The sequence below is a fragment of the Camelus dromedarius genome, chromosome 4 (genome assembly GCF_036321535.1).
Source record: "Camelus dromedarius isolate mCamDro1 chromosome 4, mCamDro1.pat, whole genome shotgun sequence".
In the NCBI taxonomy this organism is placed as follows: domain Eukaryota; kingdom Metazoa; phylum Chordata; class Mammalia; order Artiodactyla; family Camelidae; genus Camelus; species Camelus dromedarius.
The window spans coordinates 83,885,974-83,906,611 of NC_087439.1; the positions used below are offsets into that span (position 1 = coordinate 83,885,974).

The window sequence follows — 20,638 nt, forward strand, 5'->3', positions numbered from 1 at the left end:
AGAATCCTTGCATCATCTGCCTTCATTACCAACAAGTAAGTTCAATGCACTTGAATTTGGTTCAGTTCAGTTCAGCCCAACCAATCTTTACTGTGCAACTACTACGCACCTGCCTATTGTGAGTAACTTGTGTTCAGAAACCCATCGCCTTTTAGTCTAAGAGGGAACCGTGAGTTTCCTTTTTTATGAGGCTCTGGAAGGGCAGAGTAAAACCAGGCTATTCCTGCTTGGCAGAAAAAAAGAAGTAAGTTACTGGCTCTAGGAACGTCCAGCCTTGGGCTTGTTGGCCAATACGGTGTTAGCAGGGGTGAGGTGAGAGCCCACTTCTCACATCAGGAATTTGCTTTATGACTTTGCAGAAGTTATTTGACTTCTCTGGGGACTCATGAGTCTCGTCGTAAAATGGGGACTACAATATGCATTTGTCTCATGATAGTTCTCTTTCAGAAAATTTAAAAATTACAGAATAGTACTAAGAATAATATAAAAACACCAATTAGAGTTTATTATCAGGGTATTCTTTTTTTTTTTTAATCTGGGTATTCTTAGTACCCCAAATTCACAAAAGTTTCTGTTTTGTAATATTTTCTTCAAATATATTATTTTAACATTAAAAATAATGAGTAGTGTGTATGCAAACACCAGCTAGAAAATGGAATAACAAGTTTTCTAAGTTTATTAGTTTCTTTCAGGTTGAAAGTAAAAGACACTCAGGTTACCAGGTCATGAGACTTCGAACTAAGATGCAGGAAGTAAGAAACTTAGTCACCACACAGCTCCTCTGGGTCCCCAGGCTCAAGTCTCTTTATAGGGAAATGGCCTTTGTAATCAAATCTTGCCAATGTTGCATAGTTGATTCCATTAGTCCACATGGTAAGGAATTTAAAAAGTAGGACGTTCAGAAAAGAATATAAATGTATCTTGCACACCACAGAATTAAAAAAAAAAAAAAAAGGAAGAGCCTGTATATCATCTTAGTTTGGGGGAGGGGTAACTGAAGTTCAGATTTCACCTTCTCAATAGTGTCAGTTATGAAAATGGTCTATATCTTCTCTGTCCGTTATGGTAAAACACTAGACATATGTGGCTGTTTAGGGTTTGAAATGTAGCCACTGCAACTGAGGGACAGAATTTTAAAATTTTATTTAATGTTAATTAAATTCAAATTAAATAGCCACATGTGGCTCATGGCTACCATACTGGAAGGCACAGCTCTAGGCCTGCCATTCTACCTGGGTTCAAGTCCTAGGTCTACCACTTGATGTTTGACTTTGAGCAAGTTACTTAATCTCTCCATTTCTCTGTTCCCTTTCCTATAAAATAAAAGTTTTTGGTGGTTTAATGACTTACAACAAAATTAAGTGCTTAGAATGGTGTTTGGCATATGGTAAGCGCTATATGAATATTTTGTTATATTTATTCATGGGAGTGAACTTTTTATGTTTATTTGGCCATTTAGAATTTTTTGTGTGTGATTTCTTGCATATAACCTTTACTCATTTCACTGTCTGGTCATTTGTCTTTATCTTATCAATTCACTCCAAATTAATTTTAAGAAACTATCCAATAAAGAATTTTAAAGTGACCACATTTAAAATGCTCAAAAAGAGAAGTAAAGGAATGCTATCTGCCCAAAGGTAGGACATCTACCTACTTTTTTTTTTAGGATTTCTCTAATAGAAATTTCAAAAGAAGAGAATGTGGAGGGATACGAGCTGAGAATTTTACAGAATTTAAAAAAATATATAGAAATCTTAGAACAAAAGTGAACTTTGAAAATCAAGCATGATAAATCAAAATAAATCCACACCTGGAAACAAGGTAATTAAACAAGAGTAACAAGAAAAAAAAAAAAACCCAGATTTACCAATTTCCTACTGGTTTTTGCTTCCTACACCTTTTCACTGGGTTAATTATTTTTCCTTGCTGAAATAAATTACAATTTATTAATAATTATTTTGGTGGGAATCTGAAGACAGTAAACTCTTACAGCCTTTGTATGTTGAAAAATATCTTTCTCTCTCCCTTTTTCCTTTTTTTCTCTCTTGAATGACAATCTAGCAGAATATGAAGCTCTAAATTGGCCGTTTTGTCTCCTCGTCACTATGAAGATACTAGTTCATTGTCTTCTGGCTTCTATTAGAAGTTTTTGTCAATCTAATGGTCATTCACTTAAGATAAAATTGTTACAACAGTAACAACTAATTAAAAATATTATTTTAAAAGTTTCATTCAAATAGTAACAAAAACAATAGGGTACCTACATGTAAAATGAAAGATGTGTAAACCCTGTGTGGAGAAATTACAAATAGATCTGAAAGTCTCATATGTAGCCCATGTCCATGGATACGTATATCGATACATATTCATCAATGTGTGTGAAAAAAGAGATCAGTTCTTTCTAAATTTCATCCAATTCCAATAAACATCCCAACTTTTAGAAAAAGAGAATGTGGCAAGCTTATCTTTTAAGTAAGATGGAAAAGCTAAGGGTCAAAAATAAGACAATTTTGAAAAGGATTAGTAAGGATTGAGAATGTGTCCCATAAAATAAAAATATATGGTAAGGCATATAATTGGCAAAGGGACAGGCTAAGAAGCTCATGGAACAGAAAAGGAAACCTATGTTAATGTTACTGTCTGCCTTTCCTAGCATTAGCTTTCTTCCTAGGTTTGAATGCTGGCTTTGCAGTTTCATTTTGAAGGGAGTTTCGGTTTCTGTTTTCTTTTTCTTTTTTGTCTTTAACAGTTTTGTAATTTTGAGTTTCCTGCCCTGAAGTCCTTTTCTTTCAGTTTAGAACCAGGATTTAAAATGCAATTTGGGGAGACCTGCTCTGCTACGATGCCAAAGGTGCCCCAGTTCCAGTGCAGCAAGATGCTGGGTTCCTGGTCATGTAAATGTCAGGGTACTGCTTCTTTTAAAGCCCTGATCCCAAACTCAGTAGGGGAGCCTTTTTTCCCCTCACCCAGCTCTTCTCTTCGGGCACCAAGTTCTCATCATCTATTTTGTGATTTTAGCCCTTATTACTCTCCATAAGTGGACTCTCAGCCGCTCCTGCTGGCTTCCAGCAACAGAGCCAAGAGTCTCAGTTCTGCTCATGACCACCACTAACCCACTTCTCTGCTTTTCGTCAGTCTTTGTGAAGTGGTGGATGGACATTTCAAATCATGAACTTACGGAGCCATTCTGAGTAGAGGTTTCTTGCATTACCATTAATTCTTTTCAAAATTTACTCCCAATAAATGAGAGAGCATGAATTCATGTCTGTGCTATATTAAAAAAAATCTAATTTGGCTAGGAATAAAGTAAATGTCTAAGTGACTAAGTTAAATTCTAAGCGGATTCAACAAATTCTGCTCTTGGCATCTTTACATATGAAAGTATACAATGAAAATAAAAGGTACACGTACTCACGAAGCCATCAAAAAAGGAGTGTCTGCCGACTTTCGGTTCCTGACTGTCTCCTGCTGGACCCACACAGAACTGTAGTCGACCTACAGTGGTGGTTTCCACGCTGTGTTCTATGAAATCTGTAGAGACCAAGTGGGAGAGCTGTGTCTTTTTGCTTTTTGTTTTGGGGTTCTGTGTAATGTTTCATTTTAGAGAAAGTTCTACTGCTATCAATATGCTTGAAAATTCATGGCCTATGATAGAATCGATAAATTACTAACTATAATAGAACCTTGGTGTTCTCCAAGAGACCTTCGCAATTCTCCAGGTAGTGTTTGCAAATAACCACTACATAATCCGTGCTCTTATTTCCCTCAGCTGCAAAGTGGTCATAGCAATAATTATGTTACAGGTTGTGGTGGGAAAGAGATTAAATCAGATGCAGGAACCGGAGGAAGGTATAGCTCAGTGGTACAGCACATGCTTAGTATGCATGAGGTCCTGGGTTCAATCCCCAGTACCTCCTCTAAAAATTAATAAATAAACCTAATTACTGCCCCCCCCCATAAAAAAAGATGCTGGAAAACATCTTGGAGGGGAAAATTGGCTGAGGAGGTAGTCTGTCTTTTCTCTCTCTACGTCAGTAACTTTCTCTCATACGCCAGCCTTGGAACACATGCAATTCTAGTTCATGCTAAGGGTGGAGAAAGGTTATTATCAACTGTGGAATTTGGCTTTTCAGTAGATAATCAGAACCACACATATTCATTTGAAAATGGCAAGGTCCCTTGAGATTAGAGGTTTCAAAGCCCTCAAAACACCTTGGCCTGGGATTTCTTCAGCTTTCTGGGAGATGTCTATAATGCTATACCAGCAAACTTCTCCAGGTAAACACGTCTTAAAGACACACTTCCATTCTTAGTAAATAAAATATCCACGGAGTCTAAATAACTCCAAGAAATAAGAATCAATGAAGAAGTCAGTAGGTATTTAGTGGGCACAGTGCTGGGTTTGTACCCTTTTCAAGAAATTTAAAGAGAAAGATTTATAGCATCTCATCTGAATTGTTGCTTAACAATGCAATACAAGAATCCTCAGCGGAGATTTGGAGGAACAGATAAATGCTATAGGAATTCCGTGGTAGGAGAGCTCACCATGGTGGCTCAGGGTAAGCCAAGGATGCTTCGTGGAAGCCAGGAGAATGAAGTATTTCCCTTTGGGGACAAGGGATGCTGATGGAAGTGGCACAAGGGTAGCAGTGTTAACAAACGGCTTGGGCTCTGGATCCAGGCTTCCAGAATACAAATTCTGATCCTGACTTTTCCTATTTCCCCAATGTTGGGTAACGGACTTAACCTCTCTGTGTCTCAGTTTTCTCACCTGTAAAGTGGATTTTAATACTAGTGCCTGCCCTAATAGAGCTGCTGTGAAGATTAAACATTTTAATTTGTCAAGTGCTCAGAACAGTGCCTGGCATCCAAGTAAGCTGTGTGCCCGTGTTTGCTCAATAGAATAGCGATCCGAGCCAGCCTGACCCGACCCGGATGAACCTGCTTTCTCGGAGCTTTATTTAAAGCACTCAGTGATGGGAAAGGGGAGGTTTTTCAAGTCTCCAAAGCAGATGGGCTTGATTTCTTCTCCTGCAAAGTTTCTTGGACTATTTCTAGACACATGAAAACAGTGAGCTACAGCATGGTCTTGAAACGCATGTTGCTTGCTCAGTGATTTATGCAAGTTAAATTCCTGTGGGTGGAACAGATAGCAAATTCAGATTAAATGCGGTATTCTGAACGCCTGATTCCTTTCCCTGAATCTGGTCCTGTATGGAGTGAGCTAAGCACACTGGTCTTTGATAATAATTGCTCCTTCTGGTGAGATGAATTAGCTCTTCCGGACTCTCAGGGGATTACTGAATATGTTACCTTTTCCAATTAGAAGTGCTGAAAGAAGTTGTATTTTTTTTTTTTTATTTTATGATTTAAATAGTTCTGCTCCCTTGTACCAAATGCAATTTGGCATGAATAGAATTAGACGAGCTACCTTGTCTTGCTAAGTTGCTATCACCCATGTGCTGATTTGAAATAGCAACTGAAGTGATAAAGAATACAAATCTGCCACGTACATGTGAGCACCGGGGCTCGGAGGTAGGGCAACCTGAAGCCATGTCTTTGTTAGCTAAGACAACAAAGCTTTTCGAAGGGTTTCTTTCTAGCACCAAATTATAGTCTGTCCAAACAGAGAAAATTAAATGAGACTGCTTATAAATTAAACCTCTTCCACTAGCAAGATTGTGCTGCCCTAAAGGAAGTGTTGCTCTCGGGCAATCAGCAACTTCAATAACCTGACAGCTGGATCTGCCACTGAATGTAGAAAGCCATTCAAAAAGGTCCTCTTCCTCTCTGTCCCTGGCTCCTACTCCACTCAGAGAGAACAAAGTTGGCACCAGTAGGCTATTTGGAAAATCATAGTTGGTGCAGACCCATTAGGGTATCTATTAGATGTTTAGCATGCTCCTCATTTTAGAGCAGTGTTTACAAAGTGGGTCTCCTGTATCTGCAGGAGGCCATGGTCATGGTGTGGTGTCAGGAGCACCACTCAGAGATGCCAAGCTCCAAAAACATCCTCCCCACTGTTCTTCTGTCAGGTCTGAAAAGTTCTCACTGGACAGTTGTTCTCATGAGTTAGGTTGCAGAAGGGGTCAGCAGATTTCTCCTGGAAAGGGCTAGGAAGTAAATATTTTAGGTTTTGTGGGCTGTGTGGTCCCGTTGCAACTACTCAACTCTGCCTTGTAGCACTAAGAGTGGCCACAGACAGTATGTAAATGAACAGCCGTGGCTGTGTCCCAATAAAACTTTATTTACAGAAGGAAGCAGCTGGCCAGATTTGCTTTGGCCCTCTTTGCAGACAGAAAAAAAAAAAAATGGCTACTGACATTAGAACAACAGAGAAATATCAGATTTCTCTTTTGTAAACCTGGAAGCTAAGATGATAGTTAAAAATGTATACACACTTGTACATCCCAAGATTTCTATAACCAGCAAAGATATCCACCAGCTGTGTAGAACTTCAAACAGGGTATCACCAGAGAACTCTCATAAAGACCTGAGGAATTACTTTAGTCAATGAAAATTGAATCAGATCAAGCAGTCAATATATCTCCAGAATATATAAGCAGCTCATACAACTCAATAAGGAAAAAATAAACAACCCAATCCAAAAATAGGCAGAAGACCTAAACAAGTAATTCTCCAAGGAAGACATACAAATGATCAAAAGGCACATGAAAAAATGCTCAATATCACTAATTATCAGAGAAATGCAAATCAAAACTACAATGAGGTATCACCTCACACCAGTCAGAATGGTTGTCATTCAAAAATTCACAAATGACAAATGCTGGAGAGTCTGTGGAGAAAGGGGAACCCTCCTACACTGCTGGTGGGAATGCAGTTTGGTGCAGCCACTATGGAAAACAGTGTGGAGATTCCTCAAAAGACTAGGAATAGACTTACCATATGACCCAGGAATCCCGCTCCTGGGCTTGTATCCAGAAGGAACCCTACTTCAGGATGACACCTGCACCCCAATGTTCATAGCAGCACTATTTACAATAGCCAAAACATGGAAACAGCCTAAATGTCCATCAACAGGTGACTGGATAAAGAAGAAGTGGTATATTTATACAATGGAATACTACTCAGCCATAAAAACCAACAACATAATGCCATTTGCAGCAACGTGGATGCTCCTAGAGAATGTCATCCTAAGTGAAGTAAGCCAGAAAGAGAAAGAAAAATACCATATGAGATCACTCATATATGGAATCTAAAAAACAAACAAACAAACAAAAACAAAGCGTAAATACAGGACAGAAATAGACTCATAGACACAGAATACAGACTTGTGGTTGCCAGGGAGGCAGAGGGCGGGAAGGGATAGACTGGGATTTCAAAATTGTAGAATAGATAAACAAGATTATACTGTATAGCACAGGGAAATATACACAAAATGTTATGGTAGCTCACAGAGAAAAAAATGTGACAATGAGTGTGTATATGTCCATGTATGACTGAAAAATTGTGCCAAACACTGGAATTTGACACAACATTGTAAAATTATTATAACTCAATAAAAAATGTTAAAAAAAAAAGAAGTCAAAATGGGGAAAGACAATGTAAGAAGCAATGATGAGTAATGACTTGTAAAAATGAACAGTAAAGTTTAACTGAATAATGATAATAAATTCTACGTGTTACAAATGAGTTATTGCCAAGGACTTAAGGGAAAACTTAATAATACCCTGGATTAAAATCAACTGTAATGAAGAGTTTGATCCTGGCAGATGAGTAGCAAAATATGTCATTGAAATCTACATATAGATGGGTATCTCTGAAATCTAAAGTACAGAAATAAAGGGAAGTTCACATGAAGATGTACATGATAAAGCTAGCACTACAGGCTAATGAAAAATGGTGGCTTATTCAATGCAGCATTGGAGCAACTGTCTAGCTCTCTGAGAGAAGCTAGCATATATATATATATATATATATATATATATATATACACGCAAAACATCTCATAATATATACAAAAATAACTTGCAGAAGGGTTGAATAGCCTTGTAAATTTAAAACATCAGAGGTAAATGTAGGCAAGTATTTGTCAAACTTTGAGGTAGACAATACCCTTATAAACAACACAAGAAATTCAGTCTTTTTTTCATTAAAAGAGTAACAGGTTTAAATCTATAAAAATATAAAAGTTATGTGTGAACAGCATAGATGAAACATAGAGGGAGAGAAAATATTCAGAAGGGTGCTCCAGATGACCACAGAATGCAACAACAACAACAAAAAACTTGATAAAAAAAATCACTGTAATAGGGCCTGGCGGGTCTGTCCCTGCCTATAGCACTGCTTAATTCCTACACATAACTTGAACTCTGATTTAGAGAGATAACTGCACATGTAAACAAACAAAAAGCTGCACTGATAAATAACAACACATACTACAAAAGTAAATGTTCCTTTTTGCCTTAGCTGAGCATAAATAGGGTTTTTATAAGGTCTTACAGAATCTTTGAAAGAAACCATCTAAATTCCTAGAATTGAATACATAAAGAATACGTCCCCACATACACTTGCATGTATACACTAACATACACTTTACCATCCATAAATTAAGAAAAAAAAATCACAAGACATATGAAATGACTCTGAAGACCTATTTTGATCCTGAGGACCAACCTGAGGAATAAGAGTCTGTATGAAACCAGTTTATAAGAAACAAAAAACAAACATTGGAAATGATTAAATGTATACTATCAATAGAGTTCTTTAGGATATTGAGTAACAAAAGGGGAAAGAAGCAAGATAGAGAAGACTGAATGTCTAGAAAAGTTTAATTTTAAAATAAAATGGAAGAAGTAACTTCCAGATGGGCTGGGACAGAAAACCAGTTCAGGTATTAGAAGATCAAATAAAAAAATTCTCCTATTCTGAGACAAGCAATCACTCAGGAAATACACCATCCACATATCTCTCCTTGTTAAATCGCATAAAAAAATGACTGCTGATTAATAAGTTAAACAAAGTAATGCATTAAAGAATTAAGAAGATATGCAAAATAATGATAATAAAGTCAGCATATCATAATTTGTATTAAATAACATAATATAAATAACAATTGGAAAAAGGATTATAAAACTTAATGAAATCAATAAAATTCTTTGAATTTTACATTTTCTTGAAATTCTTGAGCAAGGAGAAATCAAATGTGTCTGTTTATCCATGATGATCTATTTACTCCCATAAAATTCATTTATTCTTATAGAAATCTAGTTAGTAAGTTCAGGAGGTAAAGGAATTAAATTTTTTTCTAAACATTTGAGCCTCTATGAAAAGCATTTGAAGATGTTATTTTTCATTTGTTAGAAACTGTAATTTTTTTAACTTCAAAAGTAACCAGTAGACAAATAGAATTCTTCCAAATCAGACAATGTATTCCAAATAAGACTTGAATGATATAACAAACAAGATTAAAAGGAAAAAAAATATCAGGATGCACAGAAAACAACAAAACCTAGGTAGGAAAGAAAACAGAAGTGAAATAAATGGGGAACTGGTTTTATTTTGTTTAAATAAATTAATTTATTTTAAAAAGAAAAAAAGAAAAAGACGATACATGTTTGGTTATTAAAATAATACAAAAGGACCAAATTCATCAAAAAAACAAAAACTTCAGTTTGGTTTAAGAGGCACATCTAAAATACTTAGAAAATTTTAAAATAAAAGATACGGGCAAAGATACATCAGGATAGAAAGAAACTAAAAATAATTTGTCTACAAAGTTTCTCTTTCCTAATTAAAAACAAACAAACAAAACAAACAAACAAACTATAGCCCTAAATTGGAAGAACCTGATATGTAGCTAAAGAAACTAGCTACATAATTTCTGGCGCATTCCTATGATGGAATGCTAAAAGTTGTGCTGAACAAAAGATTCAGTGTTAAGTTAATAACATGAATTGCAAAACAATGTTATATTGACATTAATGTGAATGACAGTTAAAAAATATACATCTTCCTCAGATCACATCAGAGAAAAGTGGGAATTAGTTCTCTGCTTCATTAATTTCCTGGTAGGCGTGACGCCAGTCATATGATTCTCTCCACAGACTGAAGTCCTCCATGTCAGGGTACAGAGTAAATATAGATATAAAGCGTATAAAAGAGGAAAGAAGCTCTAGCCAAAAGTGACGTAGAATTCTCCATACGGAGGGTAGCAAACAAACCCAGTCAAATCTCTCTTTCAGGAAGTCAAAATGCTACAAGCATTTAATGATTTAGGAGTAGCTGTACAAAGAGAAGGCCCCAATCTGCTTCTCCACTTGGCTGAGCCCAGTCCTTGTCTAGGAAGCACTTGAATCTGGAATGACCATCCTTCTGATGAAACAGCTTCTCTAGTCACTCTGTGTCCCTACGTACCCCGGAAACAAACCCTTCTTATCGATAGTAATCTGTGATGTTTCTTCTTTCTGACCTAATAGAGCTTGATACATATGTACGCATAATATAATTCCATTGCTTATAAGCATAAAGAAATATCTGGAAGTCTGTGCAATAAGATGTGTGGTTAACTCTGAGTGCTGGAATTGCTCATGATTCTAATTTACTTCTTGTTACATATCTGTATTGTCTAATTTTTCTATAATAAATATGCACTATTTATGCAATCATAAAACAATAAAAGGTACTTTAAGTTAAATTTAATTTAAAGGCAAATTAATTTTATAAATGAAGAACAATGCTTTCTAAGCAGATTGGCAAGGTGCCTATGTTAGCTTTAAAATTATTCATACTCTTTGACCCAGTCATTCTACTTCTGGGAACCTACCCTAAGAAAATTATCTTTGATACAGAAAAAGGTTTTGCATAAAGTAGTTTATCAAAGCATTATTTATAATAATTCAGAATTGGAAGCAAACTAAATTTTCACTATAAAATTTTGAAAATGCCACCTAATGGAACATTGTGTAATAAAAGATAAGACCAGGGTTTATAATAACACGGAAAACTGCTTATGAAAGAGTGGAAAATCACAACTAGGGGTAAATATTATTTTTATATAAACTACATATTAAAAAAATATAAACAAAAGGAAATAGACAATAAGCATCAAAGCTGCTCTTTCTCGTGACGGAATTTGACTAGGACTGCTCTCTTCCCCAGAGGGGAGATGAGGTAAACCTTGAGCTTCTTAATAACACGCTCAGACCACATTTAAGTGTCTGCACAGCGACACAAAACCTCCTGACCAACCACCAAGGCTTCATTCATTTTTGACTAGTCGACCCTCCTTGTAGATGTCCAGAGCTCTTTAGGAATGGGGAAAAGAGTATGATGGGAAGAAAGGAAGTGTTGACCTAAAACAAAGAGACTGCCAGTTATCTCTCCAGCAAAATGGGTTTATTCAGGATCAACAGAGACTTGTAATTCTGGGTCTGCAACCGTGGTGAGCTACGTGCAAGCTCCTGCATAGCAAGGAAAGGAGAGCACTTTTCTAAGAGAGGAGAAGCAAGATGGGAGGACTGTGATCAACAAAGGGTCCATGGCTCTTCACTGGTGGAGTTGTTGCCAGGAAAGAAGAGCAGTCTTTCTCCTTCCTGTTGGGCTCTGCTATCAGAGTAGAGGTCCTGCTTCTGCTTAACTGAGGTTTCTGTTTGTTATTTTTTTTACAAAACAAAATCTCTCCAGTGACAGGAAGCGCTCTGTCATCTATTAGTCTCACTCACAGGAGAGGGTAGGGCATACCAAGCCTAGGAGGGCGAGCTTTGGCACCTCTCCTTGGCTCCGAGTCCATCCCAGGGTTCCATCTTGCCCAGAATGCCAATTGATGAGGAGGTTTGTCCCATATGGAGTGAAGAAAGGGAGAGCAGTTTGTTTAACCAGCCTTCTTTGGGACTTGCTCCCCAGGTATCCTTGAGCTCCTGGGTTCAGTTCATAAATATTCATAAGTATTTATTAATCAACAATTCATTTATCTGGTCACTTTCAGCAATATTAGAGTATCTACTATGTGGCATGCATTGTACTAGGCAGATTGTCCCTGACCTCAATATGACGGGTAGTCACAACTTAAATAAAAATCATACAGTATTTGGGCACTAACAGGATATTTGGTAATTTTTAAAAAAACTCATTAATTTTTGGCAGTGTGAAAGTGTGAAAATATTTTGTGGATTCTTTTCTTTAAAGGAAGAGTTCTTATTTTCTAGAACTCACGCTTAAGCGTTTAAGGATAAAATGTGATATTTGGGGATGAAGTAGGACAATATACAAGATGCAAAAGATAAAAGATCGCATGTCATTATTTGTTAAGGCAGAAAGAAGGAAACAGGGGTTCATTATATTCTACTTTGGGCATGCTTGAAAATTTCCATAATAGAATATTTTTTATGAACGCAAAGAAAACTAGATGCCATTAAAAAAAATAATTGCCCAGAAATATGAAATGTTTTGGACTGAGATAAGCATTTTGAAAGGAAAGAACATAGAACTAGGAAAATGAATAGCAGGGAACTTGACCTAGATTGAGGCCTCAAGGAGGCTTGACTTAGTGATTCCTGGGCTGACATAACGGGGAGGAACTATTAACCGGGTGAAATAATGAAGGGGGTGAAACATTCAAATCAGCGAGAGGCACCTGCATCTAGATCATCAGGTGGGGGAAATGTATGGAATATTCTACAACTAAAAGAGGGATGGAATATGAAAAACAATGGCTCAGACTGAGTGAGATTGGCTGTCGAGGTCAGAGAGGGTCAGACCATGCAGGAGGTTCCAGGCCAACCTAAGGATATGAGTTCTTGTCCTGAGAACAGTAGAAGCCATTAAAGTTTGGAGACATAATACCAGCTACAATTTGCAAAGATTACAACGGCTACAATGCAAAGAACAAATGAGGGTGCTGGGCTGGGAGTGTGTGTGGGTGGACAGAGGAAGGCCTGGTAAGAGGCTAATGTGATAGTGCAGGTGAGAGATAATAGCAGCCTTGTGGTCTGAGTGGAGCTGGAAAGAGTTGATGGCCTTGAAAGATGTTTGGGGGTAATGATCAAATGATATAGTGATGGATTAGATATGGGAGAGTTTCAAGGATGACTGGCCTAGCACTTTATGCTACAAAGATGAGTAACAAATGAACCCAGTGAAGGAGAGTTTAGAGCCGATGTGTCGGGGTGGGGGGGGTGCAAAAAAGTTTTGGCCTAAGATGGTAAGTGCTAAGATGGAAGTAAGCCCAAAGCTCCAATGGGTGCATGGACGATATAAGCAAACTTACACCCACCTGGAGGGCTCAGAAAATGCTTCCCAGGAAATGCCCAGTTAAGCCAAACCTAAAATATGTGAGTGAGAATTGGTTGGAAAAAGAAGGTGAGCATAGTGGGTAGCAAAGGCCACCATAGAAGTCAAGAGGTGGAAGATGCAAAACAGCATGAAGTTCAAGGTAGGGAGCAGCATGAGGCAAGTGAGACGTGCAGGGCACGACACTGAGGGAGGCAGTGGTTCTCAGGGGGTACTCGTGCAACCCCAAGAGTCAGCACCCCCTTAAGGTTTGTGTCCTAGGCACCTTGCTTGCACCAGCTCATCCCTGCCCTAATGATGTATCTACTTACTGGACCACGTCTGAGGCAGAAAGTAATAGGAGGTAAGGTGGCAGCAGTGAGATATGGAAGGTCTTGTTTTGTGTCCTAAAAGGCTTGGACTTCGTTCTACGGGAAGAGGAAGACTTCGAAGGGCATCATGCATGGGAGTGAAAGGTCAGTTTTATAATTTTGCTAGTTTTTTTTTTTTTTTGATGTAGACTAGACAAGAAGAGAGAAAGCAGAAAGATCTGTTAAGATGTTATTGCCTCATAATCCAAGGGGAAGATGGTGATGGCTGAGTTAGGATGATAGTATGATACAGAAGTTTACATATTCATGACATACGGAGAGAAACTTGGAAAGATGAGTCAAAGATAACTTGCAGGTTTTGCAGTTAAATGAATAGCTTACTGAGATTTTTTATACACCTACATGCACGCACACACTCACACACACTCATACTCATATACTCAGAGAGCCACTGGACTATTTACTGCATTCAGCCATGAAATTTTCTAACATATTGCTCTGCTTTGCAGAAAAAAAAAAAAAAAAAAAAAAGCAAAAACAAAACCCCAAACTCAGCACTTAACATGTTGTCTAATTTCTACAACTATGGTCATTTCCTGAAATTTTATGACTGTGACTACTTCCGAGACTTGAGTTTAATTTTAAAAGCAGTACATGGTAGAGGGTGATGGTTTACAGCATGAAAGAATTACTTTTCTTTTTAACATGAAGAATAGATTCATGACCGTAAGCTCTGTGATGAGATCAGGTAGCATGTCTATTTTATTTAAAGTCATATCCCTAGCAGTTCCTGGTAAAGAGTCGGTACTCACATATTTACAGAATAAAATAATGGCATCTTATGTTAGGGGGATATGTTAGGCTTTCTACGAAACAAACTGGCCCAAAATTCAATGGTTAACAACAATCTAGAAGGGATTCTCAATCACCAGTTTATTATTCCTGGCAGTAGCTAGTACGGAGGGGGCACAAGAAGAAGCATTTGATGGATGTTGGTGGAATTGCTCTCTCCCTTGCTGATATGAACTGATAACTGTATGATTCTTGCTCATGTTTCTGTAGATCAGTGAGGTCAATTGATTGAGACTGGGCTCAGCTGAGTCTGATGCCAAGGCATAGCGGCATTCTGGTTACCTGCACAAACATCTTTCAAGCCTTTGTTTATGTTATATTTGTAAATATGTCATTGACTAATGAAAGTCACATGTCCAAGACCAAAGGCAAGAGGCAAAGGAAATCATTTAACTCTAGTTGACAGAGCTGCAAAGTCACATTGCAGAAGATATGGGTGCAGAATGGAGTCAAGAGCTGGAACTAATAACTTAACCCAGTACTGTCCACACTCTTGGTAACAATTATCCTTGTCCCTCCACTTGAAAAATACACTCACCTCCATCCCAAGACCTCCAAAGTCATATCCAGTCATGCTCAGAGTCCAGGATCTCATTATCTATATCAAGTACAGATTTGCTTTCTTTTAATCTATAGATTTTTTTTTTAACTTAAAAACATCAAACTTTTTATTTTGAGATATTTTGATATAGTTCAACTTCAATTTTAAATTTTTGTGTGGGGAATTTGTGTGTGTGTGTGTGTGATGGTTGATTTTATATGCCAACATGGTTTAACTATGAGGTGCCCAGATATTTGGTCAAACGTTATTCTGGGTATTTCCTCGAGGGTGTTTTTGAATGAGATTAACATTTAAGTCTGAATAAAGCAGACTGCCCTCCCTAATGTGGATGGACCTCATCCGAATAGTTGAAGACCTAAATAGAACAAAAAGGCTGAATGAGAGAAAACTCCTCCTTCCTGATGGTCCTTGAACTGTAACATCGGCTTTTCCTGGATCTCAAGCCTGTCGATCTTCACCCTAGACCTAGCCCAATGGCTCACCTGGGTCTCCAGTTTTCTGACTCACCCTGCAGATCTTCACAGCAGCATGATGCTCCACGGATACATAAAATCACATGGAGAAAGGCTGCACCTACTGGGATCACCCATTCTAGTCAATGGTAAGCAATTTTAAAACTTACTTTAACATTAAAACAACATGGATATATTATGGAGTAGAATGTAATATAAATCTATATATATTTTAACATAAAGAAATACTTCAAAGAGATGTCATGCTCATTGCAGTCATTTGGGGCCACATGTGCAGAGCCTCTGAATTACAGAATTATCTTTTATGCTCTCAGTGGTACATTGGTAAAAACGTTGAGAAATACTTATCTCCACATCTCCACCTCCTTGCTGAGGGCATTCCCTGAGGTCAGGGACTCTGCAGTTGCCATGTAATTACTCCTGGCAGTAGCTAGCACAGGACATGCCACAGAATAAAGCAGTGAACTGAAGGTTGAACTGCCCTGTGCCTTGTTGATATGATCTTATATCTCTATCCCCGATAAAAGAGTCAGGCAAACGTGAGATTGAATCCAGGCTCTGTCCCTCCTAGTTATGTGACCTTGAGCAAACTACTTAATTTCTCTGAGATTCAGTTTCCTTGTCTGTAAAATCAGGGGTATAATACCCACTACACGGGGTTATTGTCAGATTTAAGGGAAACATTGTGTAAAGCACCCAGGACAATTTGTGATACAAAGTAGGTACTCAAGTAATGAGGGCTGTTACCATGGTGATGGTGATGCTGATGCTGCAGATGCTGATGTTAGCTTCGTCTTAACAACTGGGATCACGAAAGAGCTGTAAACTAACAAAAATGATTGGTGGAAGACATTTTCAAAAAATAAATATATATATATTTTTTGCTCAAGATCAAATGTCAATTTTATTCCATCTAGTAAAAAAGGTAAAGAAAAACTGATGAATGCTCTAAGTCCACTAAGCGACACCAACTTGAGCCAACAGAATCATCAATATTCTCTTTCCTAAATCTAAGTGTTAAATAGAACTCCCAGGTCTTACTCATATTTTCTAAGTTAATGATGAATCAGTTATAATCAATGATGTTATAGGGAAAACACTAAAAATAAAACAAATGTGTCCAGGGGGAATGGCTTTAAACAGAGCTGTGAGAAACAGAAACCACTAGAGTCATTTTTCTCTGTCCATTTTGGTGAGAGCATTTTAAGAAGACTTTTTTCCCCAAGACTCATCATTATGGGAGACCAATAATAAGAAAAATCTTCTCTCAGCCCTAGAGCATCTCATAAAAATGTACAACCTTCTGTTCTTAGGGCAGCAAGGACATCTGGCGGCCATGTCCTGGAAGGGGACAGTCCTTTGCCACCCCCCATATCTGTTCAGTCTGGGAAAAGGTCACCTCCCCCCCCAAGCCTACCAATGAGGGCTGCAGTCTCCACGTTACCAAACATGGTTCAGTCTTTAATTGGAAACTTTCATTCCCCAAATGGCCAGCGTCTGTCACAGCAGTGCTGACTGGATGATGACTTCAAACATATCTTTAAGTCCCCTTCTTGCCAATAATTTAGGGTCATTTCCTGAAAGCAAGAGTGTATCACTGCAAATCTGTCTAGGCAGGACCTGCTCCTGGAAGCAGCTGTCCGCTGAGGAGAAATCCACAACCGCCAGGGGTGAAATAGCGCAGGACAGTCCTAACGAAACAGACTCATCAGTCTTAATGAATGCCAAACACGGATTTTTTGGGAAATGTGGGTGATCATAAATAGCGCTTATTTTCCCCGTCTGAATTCTGCACCAAGAGGTTCATACCTGCCTTAGGTGTGGGGAAGCAATGGGCCCCCTGATATTAAACCACCAGATTAGACAGGCACACCTGCTCAGGTTCAGGCTGGGTGGGCCCTCCTGGGGCCTGAACGGCACTGTGTGTTGTGTGGAGGAGCAGAGAAGAAGCCTGAGGGCTGCTCCTCCCCAAAAAGAAAGGGATGGGGGGAGGGCTGGTCTCTGCATATGCAGCTTTTCAGCCAGGTCTCACCAGTCGGAGAAATCACCCCCTCCGCTGTGTTGGGGAGCAGAGCAGGGCTGTGGGCATTAAACTGATGGATCTACCTTCAGTGGGAAGAAAATCTGAGGCGTGAAGGGCACCCTTTCCCTCTAATAGCCTGGGCAGGGCTTCTCAGCCTCAGCACTAACAGCAACGAGGACCAGATGCGTCTTCGTGGTGGGGCAGCCCTGCACGATGGAGGGTAGTTAACAGCATCCCCGGCCTGCACCCACTCGACACTGATAGCAGCCCCTCCCCAAGCTGTGACAACTGCAAATACCTCTGCTGTCCTTGGGACAAAGTCACCCTTGGTTGAGAACCACTGGCCCAGACTCCAGTTCTATTTGCTATGAATTGGTTCATTCTGAACACTTAACTTCTGTTGAACACCCTCTATAGGGCCAGGCTGGGGCAGGGGGAGGGCAAAGAAGATCCAGCTCCGGCCTTAAAGAGCTTGGGTCTCGTGGACTCACAGATATGCGTCTAAGGAAACATTCGGTGGTTCACACGGATCTGTGATGGTTCCCCAGCCATGGCCTTGAAGCTGTAATTTCTTCCATGACGAACTGCCTCGTAGGGAAACAGAGACGTCTCGATTTCTGTTTCGGGAACGACTACCGCCTCGGGGCTTTGACGTTCAGAATGTATGCCTGCAGCCCATGAAATTTGTTTTCTCTCTGAGTCATGGGGCTCTCCCACCCTGTCTCTCTATGGCATCTGTGAGATCAAAGCCATTTATTTAATGACAAATATTAAAGCCCGAACAACTTAATCTTGACAGAAGGCAGAGTCTCTTCTGGGAAAATGCGGAGAGTTTAAACAAAAATAACTCACGGTTGCCTTCATCTCAGTGCTTCTGAATTTTACACACCAAATATATTGAGCCATTCACTGATAGGATTATTCTATGGAGGATATCATGTCGTTATTTTTAAGGAAGGGACTTGCCATTTTCACTGCCTAAATATGGCAGGTGATGGTGGCTTCAGTGTAAGGATCTCACAGGAAAATGTTTTCTATAGTGCCTCTTTCCCCAGAGTTGTCAGACACCTGGGGGACAAAAGACAGAGACATTGGGCTTGATGCTATAAAAAATAATTTTAGAGCAATAGGAAGGAAAATTGTGTCTTTTTATAATAGCAGCTCTCACATTTTCAGGTCATTTTCATGAAAGTGTCCCTTTGGGCCTTCCTTCTTTCCAATACATAGAAACACCACCAGGAAAAATGGGAACGTAGCTCTTATTTTTAATGGAATGTTAACTTGAAGAGAGGGAAGGCTAAGAAAACCAATAGGAGTCAGGGCACCTGAGCTCCAGGCCATGCTCTGCTTCTGTCTGTGAGATGATGACCTTCGAGTCACTTCCCTGTCATACTATTGAGGCCTAGAAACAAAATTCTCTTTTCTGACTTTAACATGAAGGATTTGGGTAAGATAAACTCTTGAAGTTCTCTTGAAGTTCTGGAATTCTATGAGTTTAAGGCAATAGCATTTAAAAATATGTTATTACTAATACTGAATAACTTTATTCATGCAATGACATTTATTGATGGTCAGCCCCGTACTGTGCTCAGTTTCAGGCACTAGGGCTACGATTAGAAATAATTACTAATTTAGGCAAGAAAATAAATATAGATATGGTCTCATGACAAAATATCAAGGTCTAAAAAGACTAGCATAATGATGTCTGCATTCTTTTTTTAAAAAATAATCTCCATGTTTAAAGTTTAGGAATTTACCTATAATCTTTAGGCACCTTGAAATATGGAAAGACGTCCCCTCCTCACCCTTGATAAGAGACCCACTAGGATTAAGGCAGAATAAGTCCTGGTAAGGCAAAGAGGTGTGCAATATTGTGATTTATAGGTCATCATTCAGATGATCAGATATATTTATCATATACAGACCAAGTTTATCTGGTCTTCATTCACAATTCCTGGCTCACAGCTCTCAAAACCCTTAGTATTTCCTGAGTGACAAGAGCAATATTATAATATTTGGTCTATTGTCCTCAGTTCCTGAAAATACCTCAGGAAAGATAACTTTTGGACCCCACCCACGGGTGGGGCTGGTTGCCAGGAGAGCCAACCATGTGATTAGAAAGTTGTTTCAGTCCAATTCCCTGGTTTCCAGGGAAGAGAGGAGGATTGGAGGTTGAATGAATTGCCATTGGCCAATGATTTAGTCAATCATGGCCATGAAATAAAGCCTCCATAAACCACCCAAAGGACAGCTTTCTGTCTTTTTTTGGAGAGCTTCCACCTTGGGGAGCCAGAACCCTTCTGTGCACCAGCGTGTCAGGCCCCATGCTCCACGAGGACAGAAACACCTTTGTTTGAGACCTCACCCTATGTGTCTCCAACATCTGGCTGTTGATTTGTAGCCCTTAATATCCTTTTATAATAAATTGATAATCTAGTGAGTAAAAGAGTTTTCCTAAATTCTATGAGCCGTTCTAGCAAATTAATTGAAGCCAAGAGGGGACTGTGGGAAGCTCTGATTTATAGCCAGTTGGTCAGAAGCACGGGTAACAACCTGGGCTTGACACTAGACTCAGAAGATAAGGGCGGTCTTGTGGGACTGAGCCCTTTACCCGTGGAACCTGATTCTATCTCTGGGTAGATAGTGTCAGAACTGAGTTGAATTCTTGGGCTCCCTCCTGGGGCCCAAGAATTGATTGTTGGAGTGGAGAAGTCTCCACCCACACAGGTTGAAATTGGGTCCAAGAACCTTTTGCAGGATGAAGCAGAGTATAGCCAAGCCTACACCCACCTGGGATTCCCCAGGGCTCGCTCCCCCATCTCCCAACACTCTGTGACTATCTAAGGAAAACTGAAACCTCCCTCCCAAGCAGCTAGGCACACACGCGTGCGCGCGCACACACACACACACACACTCTCAACATACATATACACATGGGCCTGCGCTCTTAAATGTGACTAGCAAAATCCATGACAAAACACTATAGAGAGGGCATTACTTTCCTGAACTCAAAAAACTGAATTTCACTGAATGTAATAGGGAAAACATTTGAAATTTAAAATTCCGAAAGCCCTGATGGACAGAGAAAGCATGGTGCCCTTAGAAGAAAAGGCTAGCAAAAATTACTTCCAGTCAATGACAGTGAATCATTCTTTGGACTCTTGGT

At 39.1% G+C, this 20,638-nt stretch overlaps 1 long non-coding RNA gene and 1 other non-coding gene across 2 annotated transcripts in view; one reads left to right on the forward strand and one right to left on the reverse strand.

The window, feature by feature from the left end:
• Positions 1 to 3,418: 3,418 nt before the first annotated feature.
• The window catches only part of LOC135321224 (uncharacterized), a 104,216-nt gene continuing 86,996 nt past the window's right edge, over positions 3,419 to 20,638 (reverse strand). Inside the window, exon 3 of the long non-coding RNA XR_010380792.1 lies at positions 3,419 to 3,531. This is a non-coding gene — a long non-coding RNA (uncharacterized LOC135321224). The remainder of the gene's footprint in view (positions 3,532 to 20,638) is intronic.
• Positions 3,845 to 3,917, forward strand: TRNAT-AGU (transfer RNA threonine (anticodon AGU)). The gene has a single exon. It is a non-coding gene; the product is annotated as a tRNA-Thr (tRNA).